This window comes from Gorilla gorilla, chromosome 3 (assembly GCF_029281585.2).
Source record: "Gorilla gorilla gorilla isolate KB3781 chromosome 3, NHGRI_mGorGor1-v2.1_pri, whole genome shotgun sequence".
Classification (NCBI taxonomy): Eukaryota; Metazoa; Chordata; class Mammalia; order Primates; family Hominidae; genus Gorilla; species Gorilla gorilla.
The window spans coordinates 187,602,374-187,622,033 of record NC_073227.2 but is presented as its reverse complement, the minus strand read 5'-3'; positions in this window follow the sequence as shown (position 1 = coordinate 187,622,033).

Here is a 19,660-nt window from a genome sequence, read left to right as displayed (position 1 = left end):
ATATCCTAAAAAGGGACATATGTATAGATATGTATGTACCTCATTGAAATGATAAATGGGATATTTTAGTCAGTGCTGTATTGATTTTAATGGATCATTTTATAAATCCTGGAAAATATTTGTAGACCTAAGTTAGAACTGTCATAGGAGGTACTCGAAAAGGATACTGCCCGCATTTGACTGTCACACTTTTTAGAATGATTATTCTTTTAATACCTTTAGCAAAAGGACTGTGAGCATCCTTGTCCCATTGGAGGAGGATGTCTGTCTTCGAATCTAGGGCACATACATTGCAAGCTCTATTGTTTTTACCATGCCTTAAGTGAAATAGCGTTCAAAGAACCCAAGAAGATTCTTGGTTTAACATTTTATAAACTTAGAATACCATGTTACTATGTCTATTTTGTGGTTTGTTCTAAAATCTGTGCTGTCCTATAGGGTGGTTTGTTCTAGGATCTGTACTGTCCTATACAGTGATCACTAGCTGATGTTGCTGTTGAGGACTTGAAATGAGACTGGTACATCTGAGGAACAACTGAATTTTTTATTTTGATTAAGTTTTCATACTAAGGCAATGTGTGATTATTAATTTTATGTGTCAACTTGGCTGAATTAAGGAATACCTGGAAAACTGAGAAAGCACTATTTTTGGGTGTGTCTCTGTGAGAGTGTTTGCAGAGGGATGAGCAAGTGAGTCTGGAGAGGACTAGTTGGGAAGATACATCCTAAAGGTGTACAGGTTCCATCGAATTTGCTGGTGATCTGCAGAGAAAAAAAAGAAACAGAGGTGAAAAACACAAAGGTGAATGTGTTGATCTATTTGCTTAAACTGCTCAGCCTATGCATTCCAGGACACACACCAGCAGGCCCCTGGGTTGTCAGGTCTTTGGCCTCAGACTGAGACAGTTACATCAGCTTCCCTGGTTCTCTGGACTTGAACTGAGCCAACTACCAGTATCTAGGGTCTCCAGTTTGCAGACTGTCATGGGACTTCCAAGCCTCTATAAATTCATGAGCCAATCTCCCTAATAAATCTCCTCTCATATATATTATATATTATAAATATATGGCTCCTATATATATGAAATATATATAGCTACTATACATAAGATATATATATAGCTCCTATAAACAGGATATATATACACCTTCTATGCACATTTTATATATATATATATATATATATATATATATATATATCCATTGATCTTACCTTTCCTGAAAACCATAACTAGTATATTGTAAAAAAATATTTCTCTGTTAAACATAATTTTATTGTTTTCCTGGACTGTATCTCATTTTAAACTTGCATTGCATAAACATTTTTGGTGCATTGTAGCATGTTTAGGACATATATCATCTCTAGTACTGTACTTATGGAAACACATAGATTCAGCTTGCATAATTAAGTGGTGCAGGAAACTATTTTGTTTTAAACAAACTAGTGATTCTGATGCAAAGATCAAATGAAGATGTAAAAGCTAGAACTGTTACCAGAAAAGTTGAGAGAGAGAAAGAAAACTCTGAACATTTCAGGATTAAAGACAATTATAACCTGGTGCAGTAGAGCAAAATAGAAGATCTGTGTGTTGTGTGAAACAAATAGGTTAAATTTGACAAAAGGGAAAATATTAAAAGACATTTTTGGCAATAGATAAAAATTTGATGAAGAATTTTCTCCCAACCTTCAAAAACTATTAACAAACTAGTTGTCTAAAATCAGAATAAAGTGAGCAACAAAAAATATCGATGATTTAAAACTATAGGTTATCAGCTTGTAACTTTGGCCAGCTAAAACATGGCTGAGTTGTTGCACAAAAATCCACCGCATTTTTAGGTGAAGATATGGTAAAAGAAAAAAATTATTTTAGTTATAATTTTTTTGAGAAAATTATGATAAAAAACTAAAAAAGATATTTTATGAAATTGAAGCATCTTCAATAAAGCCATCAAATTTCCATAGAATATAAAACCATTCTAATAACATCAAAGACTAATGGATTCAAATTCTGAAAACTTGAAAATAGTTAACCTTACATGTGTCATACAAGAGACAATCCAATTAACATACTAGTATGCTTTGTCTGAAAGGGCTTCTAAATATACAAAGAAATGTTGTTATTTTGCAGACTAAATAATTAATATCCTTGCAAAGATATTTTCAATTTTTTATATATGTTAAAGAATAACTTCAACTAGAAAAAAATAATTTTATGTGTAGAGTGCTCCAGCTGTATTAGATCAAAGATCCAGAATTATTGGAATTTTTAAATATGAGACAACTTCAAAGACAAATCAGGTTTTCTAAAAAATATGAACCAGGTTTGTTAGTGTATATGCAAATAAAAAAAGAAAATTTTGTGTTTAAATTTATTATGGGAAAAGTTTTAAGCATGGTTGGAAAAGCTTGGGTATGTGAGTCTTACTTTTCAACTGTAAATTTCAGGACATCTAAATAAAGATTTTTTTTAAAACAAATTTGCATCAAATTGGGATATGCTGTAAGTGTAAAATACCCATCAGGTTTTAAATTTTGAGTAGAAAAAAATGTAAATATTTTTAAATGTTTACATTAATTGCATGTTAAAATGATAATATTTGGGGTATACTTTATTGTATAACATACTATGAAAATTAATTTCCCTTAGTCTCTTTTAATTTTAAAAAAATTGGCTGCTAAAATATTTAAAATACATCTATGGCTTACATCATATTTCCACTGGGCAAAACTGGCTGTTTAGAAATGTTATTGATCAAAGTCTTAGTTGTTATTATTGTATATTTAGATTCTCCTTCTAAAATTGTAAACTCTTCTAAAATTGTAAACCATTTCCTCTATGCCATAGATTAGCCTTTCAACAAATTATATAATATTAACAAAACATCTAGTTTAGTTTATAATTAATTATAATTTTATTTGTGAATTCAAAAGTATATATAACAATTGGCATATTTTATTGGTGAAATTGTTATCTGACAGAAAACAAATGGATTTAAAGTATCAATAAAATATCACAAAAAAAAAGTTTGTAAAAAGTTAAGCTCCATATTTTGGATAGCAGATAAATCATAGCCAACATGCCAATGTTTAATAATATTATTCATATAAAGGTAGCCAGAACTCCAATCTTTTTAATGATTCTACAGTGCTCCATATTTAAAGATTGCTGAATACTCCACATTATCTGAGTGTTAGATAATATTTTCCAGTTTTGCATTGATAAAATTGACGTATAAATATAACAAATGAATTGAAGTTTCTATGGTTATTAGGATGACAACAAGAAGTATATTGATACCTATATCTACATAGTCACAGAACATCAAATTGTGCTTGTCTTCTAAGATTTACACCTTTTTTTATTGCAAAATGGTAACTTGCCATCCAACAATTTATGTGGTGCTTGAAATTTTTAGCAGAAGAAAAATCAAATTACATTTTTTATTTGTTTATTAGTTAATTTTATTCTTGGTAAGCCTGTGAATTTATTCATTAACTCAAAATTATTTGCAAATTCATTTTTTATTCACCAAATCTTTTATCAACTTTGAACTCAGTGATATCAATATAGCGGTCAGGGTTCAGCTGGTCATAGTTGGAATATTATGCCATCATTATGGAAAACATTACAAATCAAGGCTTATTTTTGATTTTTTTCCCTTTGAGAGTTGGTTGTAAATCATGTTACCAACATACCACGGTGAAAACATCAACTTTTACTGAGTACTACTTTGAACAAATGCTAAGAATGACTTGAAAATACTTGAAAATGAAACATGTTCAGTGAGTTTTAGTAATTGAAGGATAAACTGCCCAAATTCAGAAGAGTAACTCAAGGCTCACTTTCAGCCTTTTCTTTACTCCCTTTTACCATACTTTCATTGGATTAAAAAGCGTGCATATAAATAGAAATGGATAGATTGTGGTTCTTGGGAACCAAAGTACTAAAATAATCTTTGTACATTTTTGAAAGGGAACTCAGAGTACAGCTAGATTAGCAAATCGGGAAGCAGGCTCAAGAAGAAAACGACTCTGCTAGAAAGACCTGTCTCTTGGGGTTGAAGAGTGAGATGTGTCCACAGTGACAAACTGGGTATTGGCTTGGAAGGGATCATGAACGGTCCTTGAAAAACTCTTCATCCTCACATCTTGCAACATCTCTCTTCAGGAGGATTAAGATATTCTTAGCCTGTTCACTTCGTATCTTCATGCTGAAACTCTTTCCCACTTTTGAAATGCACTCCTCTCCTTCCACTTTTCAGTTGCTAATTTGTATTCCTTTATCCTTCCCGATTCAGCTCAAGTATGGAGCGGAATGAAGGCTTTTCCTATCTTCCAGGGCACTCCTAGCTTACCCATATCATGTAACTTACCATGCTGTTCAATAGGATATGTTTATTTATCTGCCTTCTCCACAAGACAGTAAGGGCTTGGACAACCAAAATGTGTCTTTTCCAATTTTATATTCCCATTGACTAACATATTGGGTAGCACAAGCTGGACCCTCAGTAAACGTTTGCTGAAGTGTTAAACTGCCAAGTAAAGCCCTGGATTTGGGCAGTTTGTTTAAACAAGCCCTTCTGCATATTATCTTTAGGCTTTATGTAAATTCCAAGGACTGCCTCCATATCCCAGCTTTCACTGGAAATAATTCCAGTAAGATTATTATAGTCAGTTTTCAGCCATATAAATGGTAGAATGCCAAAAGTGACGTATTCAGTCCATTAGCTGACAACTTGGTACCAAGTTTAAGGCTGATCTGTTTCCATTTAGGAATATTTCTCTAAATACCTTGATATGAAATCTAAAATCATCTAGTAGGCTACAGAACAGGCATATTATAAGTGTCTGATAAAAATATAAACATATAATCAAGAATGCCAATATTACCATTGCCAGCATGAAAGTCATTTCAGACTTAGCTTTCTAAAATAAAATAACAAGAAACTGCCTATATGAGGCTTATTTCCTTCAGACTAAATATACACTTGCCGTAGTAATGAAAGTTTTAGGAATTTTGTGATCAACACCATCACTACATTTGTAATGCATTTTAAACCAGATCATTCTTGTTCAGAGGATAAGTGAATGTCTTTAACGTTCAGAGGATAAGTGAATGTCTTTAACGTCCATAAGATAAATTAATTCTCAATTCATTAATGGCTTCTAGACAAAGATACTGCTGATTCTTAGGGCTTTTCACCTGTTTTCCAGTGAAAAATGACAAATTAATGAAAGTCTTGTCATGAGGTATTTCCACTAAGCACTCTGTAGACTAAGCGAGTTAATTAATTTCTTTGTGTTGCCTTAAGACAGAAGTTAGGACAATTCCCAAACTATATAGACAAAGCAAGAAGGACTGCTTTTGAATATTAACAAACAATAGGCTATATTTGTCAGGAGGAACGTATCTTTGGGAAGGCATATGTTTAATAATGTAGAGGAGGAAAAAGCTGGTTATTAAGCATAGGATGTTGCATACAGTGCTATAAGAATAATCAAGAGATCCAAAATCTAACTGAATTTTCACACATTTTCATGATTTCCTGCAGACTTCTATGTCCATAACGGCTTTCAACTTTGGGATGAACCTGAAATACTCTGATTGAATTGCACAGATCATGAGCTGCCAGCTGGTGTTTATGTACAGGTAATCACCAAACCACCAGACGTGGGTGCTGGCGTCAGTGTCCCCATCCACATCTGTTTCCCCACATGCTAATTTCACTATTTTGAAATTTGTTTCTTTCCTTTCTTCTTCCCTTTTTCATTCATATTAAATATTTTTCAAAATATCTATTGAGTACTTACCATGGGCCAAGCACTTCTCTAAGTAATGGAAATAAAAAGGTGAGCAAAATCTGTTTTGTCATTGCATTCACAGAGCTGAGGGTCTCGTGGCTCAAATAGATATTAAGCAGATAATTCCTTATATAAGGAATAACTATAAAATGAAATAAGACTTACAAAAGAGAGATAAGAATGTTGCAAAGATTTAAAGTCTGAGAAAGTGCTTCCACTCTAGAGTCTAGAAAATGTCTTTCCTAAGAGGCATTTTATCTGAGATTTAAAAGACAAGTAAGATCTAAGTGAAGCACAGGTGAAAAACCAGCATGTGGAAAGACTGAAGTAGGAAAAAACATGATATGTTCCAACACCAACACATGAGAAAATTTTATTTACAGACTCGTCTGTAGAGCATGAAAGAGACAATAGTGCAATTTAGGGCTGGAAAGGTAAGTAGAAACTCACTCTCACGTCCTTGTAAACTGTGTTAGAGGTGTACATGGCCTTATGGGAAAATATAAATATGTGTGTATATGTACATCTATATTTACACATATAGAGAGAATGCACTTTGTAGACTACATTAAAGATATGTGTATTAATTTATTAGCAGTGGAAAGATATTAAATGTCTTAAGGGGAAGGGATTCTCACAATGGAACATTTACCTTTTTAAAGAGACTACCATCATTGTGGTTTGGAGAATGGATTGGAAAACTGTTGAGTACATGTGGGGAAACCAATAAAGCACTGTCCATAAGTTAAACATGGTGATAAATTGATACCCTTCAGTTGTATTTAAGAAATAAATTCAAGGAGTAGATCATATATAGGGGGTGCAAGCTAAAAAAGATATCAAATTGAAATATTTATTCATAATACAATATTATGCATCATAATATGTATTTTTCTTGTCCTATAGAGAAGTCTAATAAAAAGCAAAGGCAGGAATATTGTAATAGATGGATTAGAATTAAGATCCACTAAAATAACAAGAAAAAAGAAATGCACTCTATTATTTTTAAAAATATCATGAAAATATTATGGAGAAAAGATTGCAAATATTGATGGCAAAATGATTGATGGCAAAGTGTAGTTAAGCTTGCTATTTATAAAATAAATATATTTGATATTTTATTTGATGAAATTTCTTTTTCATTCAAACGAAAATTCAATCTGGAAAGAATATAATGAATACACATTTGAGGACTTATTTGAGCATATATATATGCTTTATAAAATATAATGTGTAGTGTGACTTTGATGAGATTCAAGCAAATCATTGTGTAACCCTCCTCAGAGGAAGAGTTGCTTTGATATGTCAATTGATAGCCCCAGCATTAATCTTGACAATGTTGGATAGACCGTAGACAGATTTATTAGGCCAAGAGACTTTTATTTAAGGCCAGAGATGAATAGATTACAGAGAAGAACAGTGCATTAGATGTCTGTATCAAGATCTCCACATAAGCATAGAATTTAAGTGTACTAATCAAGTTTCCCTTATATCTTTTTATGCAGCAGATAAGGTTTATCAAAAGCATAATTATGAAAGAACTAGAACGAAGGCAGAATTGGTGCTTGTCCTTCTTGCCTTATACCTGAGAAATACAAAGACAGAGAAAGAAAAGTGTGAGGCCTATCATTTGATACTAAGGCTGTTTGTCACTGATGAAAGAAGAAATAACAGTTCCAGCAGCAACTAGTTCAAGGCCTCCTGGGGATGTAGCAAGGACAATTCTTTTTTGACTATATAGAAAAAATACCTGTGAGGTTTTGTTAAAAATAATTTTCAATCCGTTTAGGTGAATATTCTATCCAGAAAAAAATTACAATTATCAGAACCTCTGTCAATGCTGGTGTTCAGTGCTTGACAACAATACTGCCCTAAGAATATGTCCTATCCCACTTCTATACTCTTAGTTTCCTACCAGATCAGATAGCTATTACTTAATACTGTAGCTAATTCTACCCAGAATCTTCAGTTTTAATTCAAAACTTCAACTAGGGCAGACTTTTGGCTAAGAGTACTCTGCCCTTCTTAGTGATTATGAAAGTGACCTGAAGTTTGAACTTCATATATACACGTACAGTACTCCAGAACAGGAGGTATACTTACTACTAAATGATGAGGCTAGTTAGAGAAAGAGACCACCGGTGAGTTTCTGTTCTACCAATATTATTCCTCAGTATATTACCCCACTCCCCATAAACATGATACCCCAAAATTTATGTTATATATAGGGTCAACATTTTTAAGATAGATACAGCTTGAATCACTTATATTCAGCACTTGAAACTGTGGGTTATTTTGTATCATGGCACTTGCCCAATTCCACATAATTTATAGTATGTCAATCATGGCTACCAGCATCTCACAGAGTCATACAAATCCCCAGAGAAAATAATATTCTTACTGAAAGGGACTATTACCTGCTGAGCCAACTGCCTGCTTCCAAGCAGTTGTTGTTTATACATAAGGCACACCATTTTTATTTAAATATATGAAGCATGAAATTAGCCATAGTTTTTTATTATCACTTATTTATTTTTTTCTTCACTTTAGATTTATGTATGTTATTCTTCAAGGCTGATGGGGAGGAACCTAAATGATAAATGATTTGGCATTCATTAAGAGAGAAGAGAGAGATCTGCTTCTGTCTGGGCAATCTTGAAGTGATACAATGAGGTTTTTTAAGGTTGATAAAGAAACCGTGTGTGTGTGTGTGTGTGTGTGTGTGTGTTATGCTGACTATAAATGAATTCATATTTTAAGCAAATTTCTATCCATTTGTATCCTCAATTATATAAATAGATAACATCTCTGTATGATTGCAACCACACAAACACATAGGGTAGCACGGGCATCTTTTTCAAGCAAAATGATGGCTGGCTTAAACCTGTGTCTGTCTTGGAAAAAGTTCAGTGTAATTTTGGCCAGACAGTAGGGTGACTGGATTAAATTATAAGCGTTACACTTATGATGTCATGTCTTTCACAATCAAGTAAATTTGTCTAGCTATCTGTATATACATTTATATGAATACTGAAACAATAGAATTGGATTGGACTAAGTCCATTAACATGATTGTGTATGCCTTCTGTGTCTTTAAGAGTTTTTCATTTTTAATGCTGTGTGTGAGTGTGTGTGTACTTATGTCTATGGGTAGGAGAGGATTAGACAGTGAGGGATAAGGGAGAGGGACAGAAACAGAAAGAGGTCGAGAGAGAGAACATTGTTGAGGGAAAAGTATACAAAATGCATCACTAATGAAGAGAAAATAATATAAATTACGAATTATTGCACCTTCACTATGTGCAAAAATTGTTGGTTGCCTTCTCCTATGCTGCTTTATTTTACCCCATCACAATCTACTTATTGGTTATTATTGTAGACATTTTACAGATGAGGAAACAGGTTCCTACAGTTATCTTTCTAGGTCACAGAATGCATAGTGAAATAGGATTAAATTCATACTTGCCTGTCTGCCAAATTCCAAACCCATTAAATTCCCACTCTATTATGTCACTAGTTTTAAGAAAATGAGGCAAGCTATAGTTTATTATCTTGGAATAATATCTCAAAACTTAATAACTGTTTTTGTTGATAGTAATAGACATTATATGTCATATGAATCTCTGAACAGAAAAGACAAAAGATCGGTTAACAGGTTTTTTTCAGGGAGAATAAATAAAACTATGTTTTAAGAAAAAATATTTTCTTATGAGCAGTTTATAGGCTATTTGGGTCAATAATTCTTTCAAGAATTTTTTAATGTGTCTTTTCATTCATAAAAGAATGAATTTAACACCATTAGGAGGATCTAGTTTGAAATGGCATCTTGTTTCTACCGAGAAACCCTGAACACAAATGGAACAAATCAGACATTAAAGATCAGGATGCTTACTTTTATGGATATTTTAATTTTGCAAATAATAACTAATATTCTTGCAAAAATGAAGAATGTATTTTTATTCTGAAAAGGAATATGCTTTTCCAGGATCCCAAAGAGAGAGAAATAATAAAATATGCCCATGTAAATTTTGGGTTATTACAACTTTATTGGATGGAACTAAAACATGGAAGTATCTGAGTTTTAGATCACCATGAAAACATTTAAGTTCACTTAAATTTTTAAAAGTATTTCTGTCATTTGTACAAGAATATGATCATTCAGTCTAGGGCAGTACAAAGCAAACAAGACTACAGTTTCGAGGGCAATAACTTTGAAAAATAGTGCAAATTTAATTTAAAATAATGGTGCTATATTTCTTATTGACATTACTTTATAAGCTTCCAAAGTGAGTGATCCTTTTTCCAAATCCTCTGCTGATCATTGACCTTCTGTTATGTTTATATGTTTATATCTTGCTACCAAAGAAGATGGTAAATTTGCCATGAGATATAAGGAAAATTGACATTGAAAGTCACCAGCATGTTTTGTAAAAAATGAAAAAACATGCCAACCCATCAGTGACCTATGCTTTTCAAGCTATTATGTCTCTGAAGTATATAAAATAGAAACACATTGATTTGTTTGAAGACTATGTCCATAAAAGACATAACTGTTTTAACACTTCAACAAAGTTATCTGGAATTAAAGAAGCAAGGAGATTTCTATGTCTATGGATCATTTTAAAAAGCCTTCATGAGTCAGACAGCGTAAATCTAGAAGAGCAACCTAAGGTTCAAACAGTTGAAACACAAAATGTCTGCAGAGACCAGAGAGTCGGGGGTAGAACTGAGGTCAGGGCTGAGTGTTTGAAGTATTTGAAGCTAAGTCCAGAGAAACCCAAGTTTTGCAAATGCACGATCAGTTGGGCACTAGGTAAAAGGCAGTAGGAGGATGGGATGAGATCCCTGGGAAAGGCTCAAAGAGCAGCATATTTTGGTTTACGCTTTCTTGGACTAAGGCCTTATGGGATTGTGTTTAGCTTAAAGAGCTATGGACAAGACCAAAAAGCGTTTTGATAAATGAGACTTTTCCCAAATATTGTTTGGGAAAAAAAGGAATGAGATTGTGGATTAGACAATACTTCTGAATCAAGTCAAAAGTGGGCAAGAAATGCAAATCTTGAGCCATATTCTATGAATGTTCAAGATCCCTGGGATTGAAGAAATTATACTGTACACTTCTCCGTTCTCTTTTTCTCTCAATCCTTGACTTTTCCCTTTCTGAAACTGGGTTTTGTTTTCATTTGTTTGTGATTTGTTTTCTTACTTTTTTATTTTCTTATTTTTATTTTTTAAGATTTAGGAAATTACCTGAGAAATAACAGGCTACTATATATTTCACGCATGAGGAATCAGAGAAGTGTGATTTTTTTTTTCTTCTTATTTCTTTCCTTTCCTTTGACCACACTTCTTTACATTCTTACACATTATTTTAGTCAACATTTGCGACAGCTGGGACACTCTGGTGAACTGTGGTTGTAGAGCTGGGAAATCTCTCAAGTAACCACATTAAGTCTAAAATTGGAGAGAGGCGAACTTCCATATCAAATCAGAAAACTAAGCTGTTCGGTGTAACTGGGTTTATTTATTTTTAATTTTTCAGCTCTAATATCTAGATACATATGCCAACCTATCCTAATGTGTTCTTCCTCTCTCCTTTGAGGCTGTGACTGCAAGAAAAAAGGTTTATCTTTCTCGTATTTGGTTATGCTTTCGTTTGTTTTATCATGTGGTTATGTATGAACTCTTTTCCCTATGATAGCTATCCATGGACAACATCTAATATAAAACTTCTTATACTGATTTCTTCATGCTTTGTTGCACTGGATTCCTCCTTTTAGCATGTGATTCTTTGGACAAGACTTGAGAGAACTCTGTAAATTTTTTGATATAGTATGCAAAGTTTTGTTTGACATTTACATGATAAACATGAACTACTAGTACAGTACACTTGGTTTCAAGACATGACACGCTTAAAAAAATTCCATCAAATATGGATTTAGTCCTAACAGCCCAGTTGATGAAACATCAAATTTCAGTCATCTGGTGATTGCTCTTCACAGAGGTTCCAGTTACACTGCAGAAAATAGAATCCTTAGAAAGGGATTTGTTCCAAGATATTAATGTTTTATGGAATGACTGATAGGGTTACAGATATAGATTCTGGGAGAAATTTTCAATTTGATTCCCTGGGTGGTCTACCAAAGTAGTTACTGCCTTCAAATTGAGAAACTGCTGTTCCATCTGTTGACTTTGGAGCCGTACCCTGTTGCTCGTCAGGAATCCTCCACATTCAGGAAGCTTCTCACTACGTCAAGCCATAAAACCATTATCTTACACATCAGAAAAATAGATGCATTGTAATAAGTCTCTGCTAACACAGTAGTTGAATGAGTAAATGTCTGTAAGAGTAGGCTTATGTGACAAGTAACAGAAGCTTTGGGAGTACTACTTCTGCCTCAGTTTCTCCTCATCTTACAATGCATCTGATTTAGTACAAATCTGAACCACATTCTGAAATCATTGAGGTCTAGACAACGTAATGTTTAGCCTTCCCAGTATATGGTACAGGAATGAATGGACACTCAAAGAAAGCTGGGATTTTTGCTGCACCTCAATCCCCCATATCCATTATAACACCTTCTCCTTTCTTATTGTGCAAAACTTGTACATGATGGAATTTATGAAAAATTGTTAAAGACATCTGATCAGTTTTCTTATGGTCACTGATGAAATACTCATTTCCAAGCCTATGTGGACAGCTCCTCCTATATGCCACATTTTAGAATCATGTACTGTCAGTAAGCTTTGATTTCTGGTGCCAAGTATACCTGCAGCTGCCCTCCTCAGGAGACCTGCCATCTCAGGTTTTATTCATCAGTACTTGGAAAACAATCAACTGTCTTCTGAGTCTCTGAAACCCTAACGCTTTCCATGTATTTGTCAGAGTCTCCTCTTAATTCAAAGTACAGAATCTCCCCTATTCTCTTCTGAGACAATTTAACTCCATTCCACTTTAAAGACTGGAACAGTTGGAAACCCTGAACTCAAAAAACCAAAACAAAATTCCCTCAAGTGCAAGAAAATATTTACAATTTTGTTTATGCTGCTTCTTTTCTGATAAATGGAGTGAAGCAAAAAGGAAAGGCAGTAATTAATTTTACAATAATTCACTCTTGAAGTCTACGTGCATTTTCAGTGTGGAACAGGTGGAGAATGGCTCATAGCTTTCTTTGGCTTACTGAAGTGATCTGTGATTGCAATATGTTAAAATCACTGCCTTAGATGATTCCATTCTAATCTAGGGATGCTCTTTATGGCACTTTCTTAGCCTATAGGTTCTTCTACAGACATCTCATAAAAGACTGGCACCCCTTCTAAGCTCTGGCACTCATTCTAGATTTAATTTGGCAAACTCTGTTTTATTTTTTTGCCTGTTGGCCATTGCTTGTTGGAAACACTTCACTTCACTTAGGACTTAGCCTGTCTATGTGCCCACTGACTTCAAATTTCAGATTTCCTATTGCTTCCTCAATTCTCTTCCCTGGAAATCAGAGTCTAGATCTTCTACTCCTCACACACGACAGCTGTCCTTAGATCCTGGAAGCCCAGACTCAGCCGATATCACCTCCTATTGTTAGTGCCATGATTTTCTTCTTGTTTGGATGAGAGAAAAATGTAATCTGCTATTAAATATATTTTGTGTATGAGACTGCAGCATTTAACTTTAGTGCCTACCAAATATAAAAATTAAATTCATTACATAAAATTGATTCAACTTTATTTTATATTTAGGTATGATATATAATATTTTAATATATAATCAAAATTATCACTGTACTATGATACTAGGAAAAGATCCTGACTTTAAAAATCAATTTATATTACTTGAAGAATGTGTGATGTTGCCATACCAGCTGTGAGCGTGAAGGGTAAGTGATAACACATCCAAGATTGATTCCTTGCAGATTGGTCACCCACTGAAGTGCCCCCATAAATCAACTACAGCGGAGTGGTTAAAGCAATCAGTAGTAACCAAACATAAAGCTTGGAGTTCACTCCCTGATTGCGCTAGGGGAGAGGTTTGTCCTTTCACAACCATGAAGAAGGCTCATGCAGCAAACCCTGAGAGTAGTTTGCAATATAATGCAGCTGCAACTGGAATGCTGGAGCCCAGATCTTCTGATGATTTCAGATGCGGGACTAGTAGCTCCCTTGAACTATAAACACTGAACTGGCAGGTTCTGCGATGTCATATTGTTATTATATCCTGGACCTTGATCCCATAAGAGGTTGGATCAGTACTTTTCTAGTCCTAGAGCTAAAAAGTCCTGCAGCTCAAAACCCATACCTGGAATTGAACATCTGCACCTCTCTAGAATGCAATTGAAAACATAGGACGTAAACACCTACTGATACTATTCCATCTCCATTACTTTTAATCAATAATGCCACTCCAGCAGGTCTAGATTGGGAGCTGTTGGGCCATTTGCCTCTGTTCTCAGGGTCAAGTTGATGCCAGCAGAGGCACATATTTAACTCCAGGCTGTTTAAAAAGGGCAAACTAAATAGGACCCCATCTATTTCCTTTACTTTTGCAATGTCATATCGAATTTCTGGATCAATATTCCTTGCTATATGGACATTCTGCTAGCTGTTTACTCTTTAGTGAAGGTGTGGATGCATGCACTCAACTGCCACAGGAGCACGGGAGTAGGAGAGTGTTTGAGTGCCTGGATGAGTTCTCAGTGTTCACTGGGGTGGTCTCAGTGGATATAGGTCATATGGAATGAATACTTTTCATGGAAAACCCTTGCTATTAGAAAGGGAATACATGAAGCATACAATGTGTGTTAGCAAAGCTGCATATTACAGTTTGTGTCCTAAAACCTTCTGGGAAAACTTCCAGGCTGCCTTGAATTCCTTGAAGTGTCTCCTTCAGGCAATGACATTCATCACTAATCTGTCATAACACTGACTCGCCATCTTGTAATGGACATGGCTGTGGGGTGACAGGGACCCATTTCAGTGTTTGCTATTTTGTTCCTGATGCAGCCAAACCTGAAAATTCCACATAGTTACAGAATCCAGGACCTGGTTCTCAAAAATAGATTTATTGAGATGCTAAGGTAGTTTAAGCTTTGGCTTTACCTCCAATAGGCCATTGTATCTAATTTTATATTATTAATATTATTTCCTCAAAGGGCTCTCAAATTTTGTAAGTGTCAGGCCCAAAAAGAATGTGGTTACACAATTGCTGCCAATGGAAATAACTGTCATCAATGAATCCTATAATGAGAGTGGGCAAGTCAAGCCAATGTCTGTTCCATTCTCCAGGACTGACACATTTTCCCCAGGCAGAGGAAGAGGCTTGGAAGCAATACTGCAGGCTCTGGTCAGCTTTCTCTTGAGCCCACAGTTCAGCTGCAGATATAGCCTTCTTGCACATACCAGACTGGATAATGTGATTCTCTGGGCCATTCTTTCGAAGACTTTTGTTTGTCATGTCTGCTTATCTTCAAGTGTCTTCAATAAAAATGTCAGTGACTAGCCTCATAATCCTTGAAGACTGTGGCATGATGTTTAGAAGCTATGATTTTGCATCAGGAGAAGACAGACAGAAAACTGATTTAGGGCTGATCTGCAAGAAGATTTCCCAGAAAATGCTTAATATTCTTACTCCTAATTTATTATTAGAGCTATAGTAGAAGTAGAAGTCTTTTGGGTTGATAAGGAAAGATCAGAAATGGTACGTCTTCTATTCAACAAAGGATCTCCGTTTCCTTTAAATTCCATTAACTGAATGAGACACATTTGTTATTTTTCTGGATGCATGAGGCTATTCTTGCGTTGTTATAAAGAAATAACTGAGACTGGGTAATTTATAAGAAAAGAAGTTTTAACTCACAGTTCTGCAGCCTGTACAGGAAGCAGAATGCCGGCATCTGTTTTTGGGAGGCCTCAGAGAGCTAACAATCATGGTGAAAAATGAAGGGGGAGCAGGTGTGTCACATTGGGGAGTGGAAGCAGAAGAGAGACAGTGAGTAGGGAGGGGTCACACACAAACAACCAGATCTGTTGAGAACTCACTCACTATTGTGAGGACAGCACCAGGCCATGGAGGATCTGACCCCATCACCCCAACATCTCCTACAAGGCCCCACCTCCAACACTGGGGATTATAATTCAACAAGAGATTCAATGGGGATGTATGTTCAAGCTATATCAAAGGGTGAATCAAAATTCTCTATTTTAATATACATTAATATTTCCCCTTTTCAGTCTTGCAATGGCATTGTTGACTTGAATAAAAGTGAAAGAATAAATGATACAAGGACAGAAAAAACCTTCCCCAATACACTTTTGCTTATTTGCCAGCTTCTGTTTCAAATTGTGGCCATTCTCATTGCTTTTCCTGCCTAGAATTCTCTTTCATTCCCCCGAGACTTCACATACATTTGATACATGATACACACACTGCAAAATTCAAAATGGCATTTTAGTATGCACACTGTGAATTTCTCATCTACTTTATCAATTGGGGTTTTGTTACAGAAAACAAGCTGTATCTCTTATGTCAAGTGAAGGCAAGAATTTAATCTGAAAGATTTGAAACAAAATCCAATATCAAGAAAATATTTGGCACTAAGTATTATTTGGAATAGGGGTTTGATATTTGGGAGAATAATATTTTATTAAAATTTTCTTACTGTTGATTGACACTAGCCAGATACCATTGCGTGAGTTAATACCAAATTGTTTGATGGAAGAAGGGGTCCTACTAACAAAACTTTCAGTAAGCCGGTTGGAATTATGTGGCTTTGCTCACTTTTTTCTGCATAGCAGCAGCAAGTTAAATTGAATCATGGTCTGATGATGTTGCTTGTTTACTGTGCCCTCACAGGAGTGCCTTTGAACATTTGCCACTTTAAAAAAGAAAGCTGTCAATCCATCTTGATTTGTAGGTCTCCTTGGGAAATGAACATTTCTTTGTTGTTGAAAGGCTCAAAAACAAACAATCCAGATGGCTGCTATCTGCACTACACATCATTCCTTCCCTTCAGGTTTTTATCTGTAGTATATTTATTACAACCGCATTGTTTTTTCTCAGTTGATATTTTGCCATTATTGGCTTAAACTGATAGAAATCTTAGCCTTATTCCTTTTCTTCCTTTTTTTTTTTTGCATTTAGGACAACTGGGTTAAGATTAAAAGATACAAACTTACAGTGTATTAAGTAGACTGCCTTTGTAGCAAAGCAGAAAGATTTTAAATAAGCTGAATTTGAAGCATTACCATTTAAGCCTTATTTTAAAAAATTATTTTACTTAATTCTTTATATATTTATACATATATAATTTAGATATACATGTTTATATACATTTAAAAATAAACTTTACTGAGATATACTTTACATTTAACAAAATGAACTGCATTAAGTATATATTTTGATGAGATCTGAAAAATTCATATACCTATGTAAGCACTAGAAAAAATAATACGTATAATATTTCTATTAACCTCAACTTTCTTTATGGCACTTCCCAGTCAACTGTACACATACCTGACCCCAAAAAAACTACTGGACTGCTTTTTGTCACTAAAGATTACTTCGTCGTTTTTAGAGCTTCATATGGAATCATACTGTGTGTATTCTTTTGTGCATTGGGTCTGTCTCTCAGTTGAATGGTTTTCAGCTTCATCTCCTTGTTACTATTTGATCAGTAGTTCATTTAATTTTACAGATGAATAGTCGTCCAATGTAATGCTATGCTTTTTCTTGTTAAATCTAATTTATCAACCTCTTGTGGTTACTGCTCTTTGAATTGTAATTAGGAAATTTGTACCAACCCTAAGGTCAGGAGGATATTCTTCAATGCAATATTTTAGAAACATGATTGCTTGGACGTTTACATTTAAACTTAAAATCTATTTGAAATTGATATTATGTATCAGATTAAAGGCAAGGTTATTATCTGCATATGGGTATCAGTTCACCCAGCACCATGTATCAATATAATAATCCCATAATAACTCTTACCACAATATTACTTTGTTGTTAAGTAGGTGAAAAAAATACATAAATATTTGTTTTGAGACTCATTTATATTTCATATATATATCTATTATTGAAATATTACTATATAGTTTAAATTACTATAGCTTTGTAGTAAGTTATGATATCCAAAATGGTAAATCTTCATTGTGGTCTACTTCTTCAAGACTGCATTGGATGTTCCAAACACTTTGAACCTCCATTTATATTTTAGATCAACTTGTAAATAGCCACCAAAAACATGCAGGATTTCTTTTTTCTGCAATTTTCTTGAAACTATAATTTGGGAAAAATTAAACTTTTAATATATTAAGCCCCACAATCATAAATGGCTAATTTTATAATCATTAAAGCCATCTTTAATTTTTTAAATAATTTTAACATTTTGACATATTTTGACCACACATTGTGGTTCATGCCTGTAATCCCACCATTTTGAGAGGCCAAGGCTGGAGAATTGCTTGAGCCCGGGAGTTTGAGACCAGCCTGGGCAACATAGCAAATCCCTGTCTCTACAAAAAATACAAAAATTAACTAAGCATGATGCTGCATGCCTTTAGTCCCAGCTACTCAGGAGGCTAAGGCAGGAAGACTGCTTGAACCCTGAAGGTCAAGGCTGCAGTGAGCTGTGATTGCACCATGGTACTCCAGCCAAGGCAACAGAGAGAGACTCCGTCCCCACGCTCCCCCAAAAATTGACATATTGAGTGGAATGTTTACTAAACTTTTTCTTAGATTGAATCACAAGTAGTTGTTTTGTGTATACATTTAATGTGCTATTTTTTGTTGTAATTATATGTAGATTTGAGTTTTATATTGACACTAAATCTAGCAGATTTGGTTAATTTACTTAATAATTATATTAATTTATAGAATATTTATTACTTTCTATTTAAACAATGTTGCCATATTCAAGTTGTATGTAGTACTGTATAGACACACATACACATGAACTTACATTACACTTTAACATATTTATAAACACACACACACACACACACAAGCATACATATAAACAAATGTCTACTGTCCAGGTTAGGCACTCTAGTTCATGTTTAATAGAAATAGTGAAAGTAGATCATCTGACTTATTTTTCAATATAAAAGAAAAACTTTCAATATTTCACTATTAGTTATGAGGTTAACTGCAGGTTTTTGTAGACATGTTACACTTGGGTGAGGAAATGTTAGGCTGCTTCTAGTTTTCTGTTTACAGAACTTATTTATAACTTCACTTCTTGTAAACGATAGTAATTTGAGTTTTCTCTTATATTTACAATTTCCAAAACTCTTCATGTCTTCATAACAACATTACAGTCTGGGAACATTTCTATTGTGCCTGAGAAATTTTTTGTAGTATTTTCTTGGTCTGAATCTGCCCATCAAAAAATTTATTAATTTATAATCATCTGAAAACTTTTGCCTCCATTTCTGAAGATTGTTTCTGCTGAATGTAAAAATCTAGTTTCATATAGTGTTCTGATAATGTCATATTTCATCTCTGACTCCCATAATTATTGATGGGAAGTCATTTGTCAGTCCTATTGTTGCTACCCTGAAGGTAACATGACATTTTTCTTTCAACTGCTTTACAGATTTTTCTTTTTGTCTTTCGTTTTCAGCAATTTTAATAGAATATTTGTTGGTGTGGTGTTCTTGATTTATGTCTTCCTTTGAGCTCATTGATAATTTTGGATCTCGGGTTTGTTGTCTTTCATAGGTTTTGAAAAATTTTTAGTCAGTAGCTCTTTTTGACCCATTTCCTTTCTCCTTTCTTTCTGTTACTCTAATTACATGGATGTTAGATCTATTGTTACTGTCTCTTATGTTTATTTTATTCCTTACTCCAAGTACTTTTTCTCT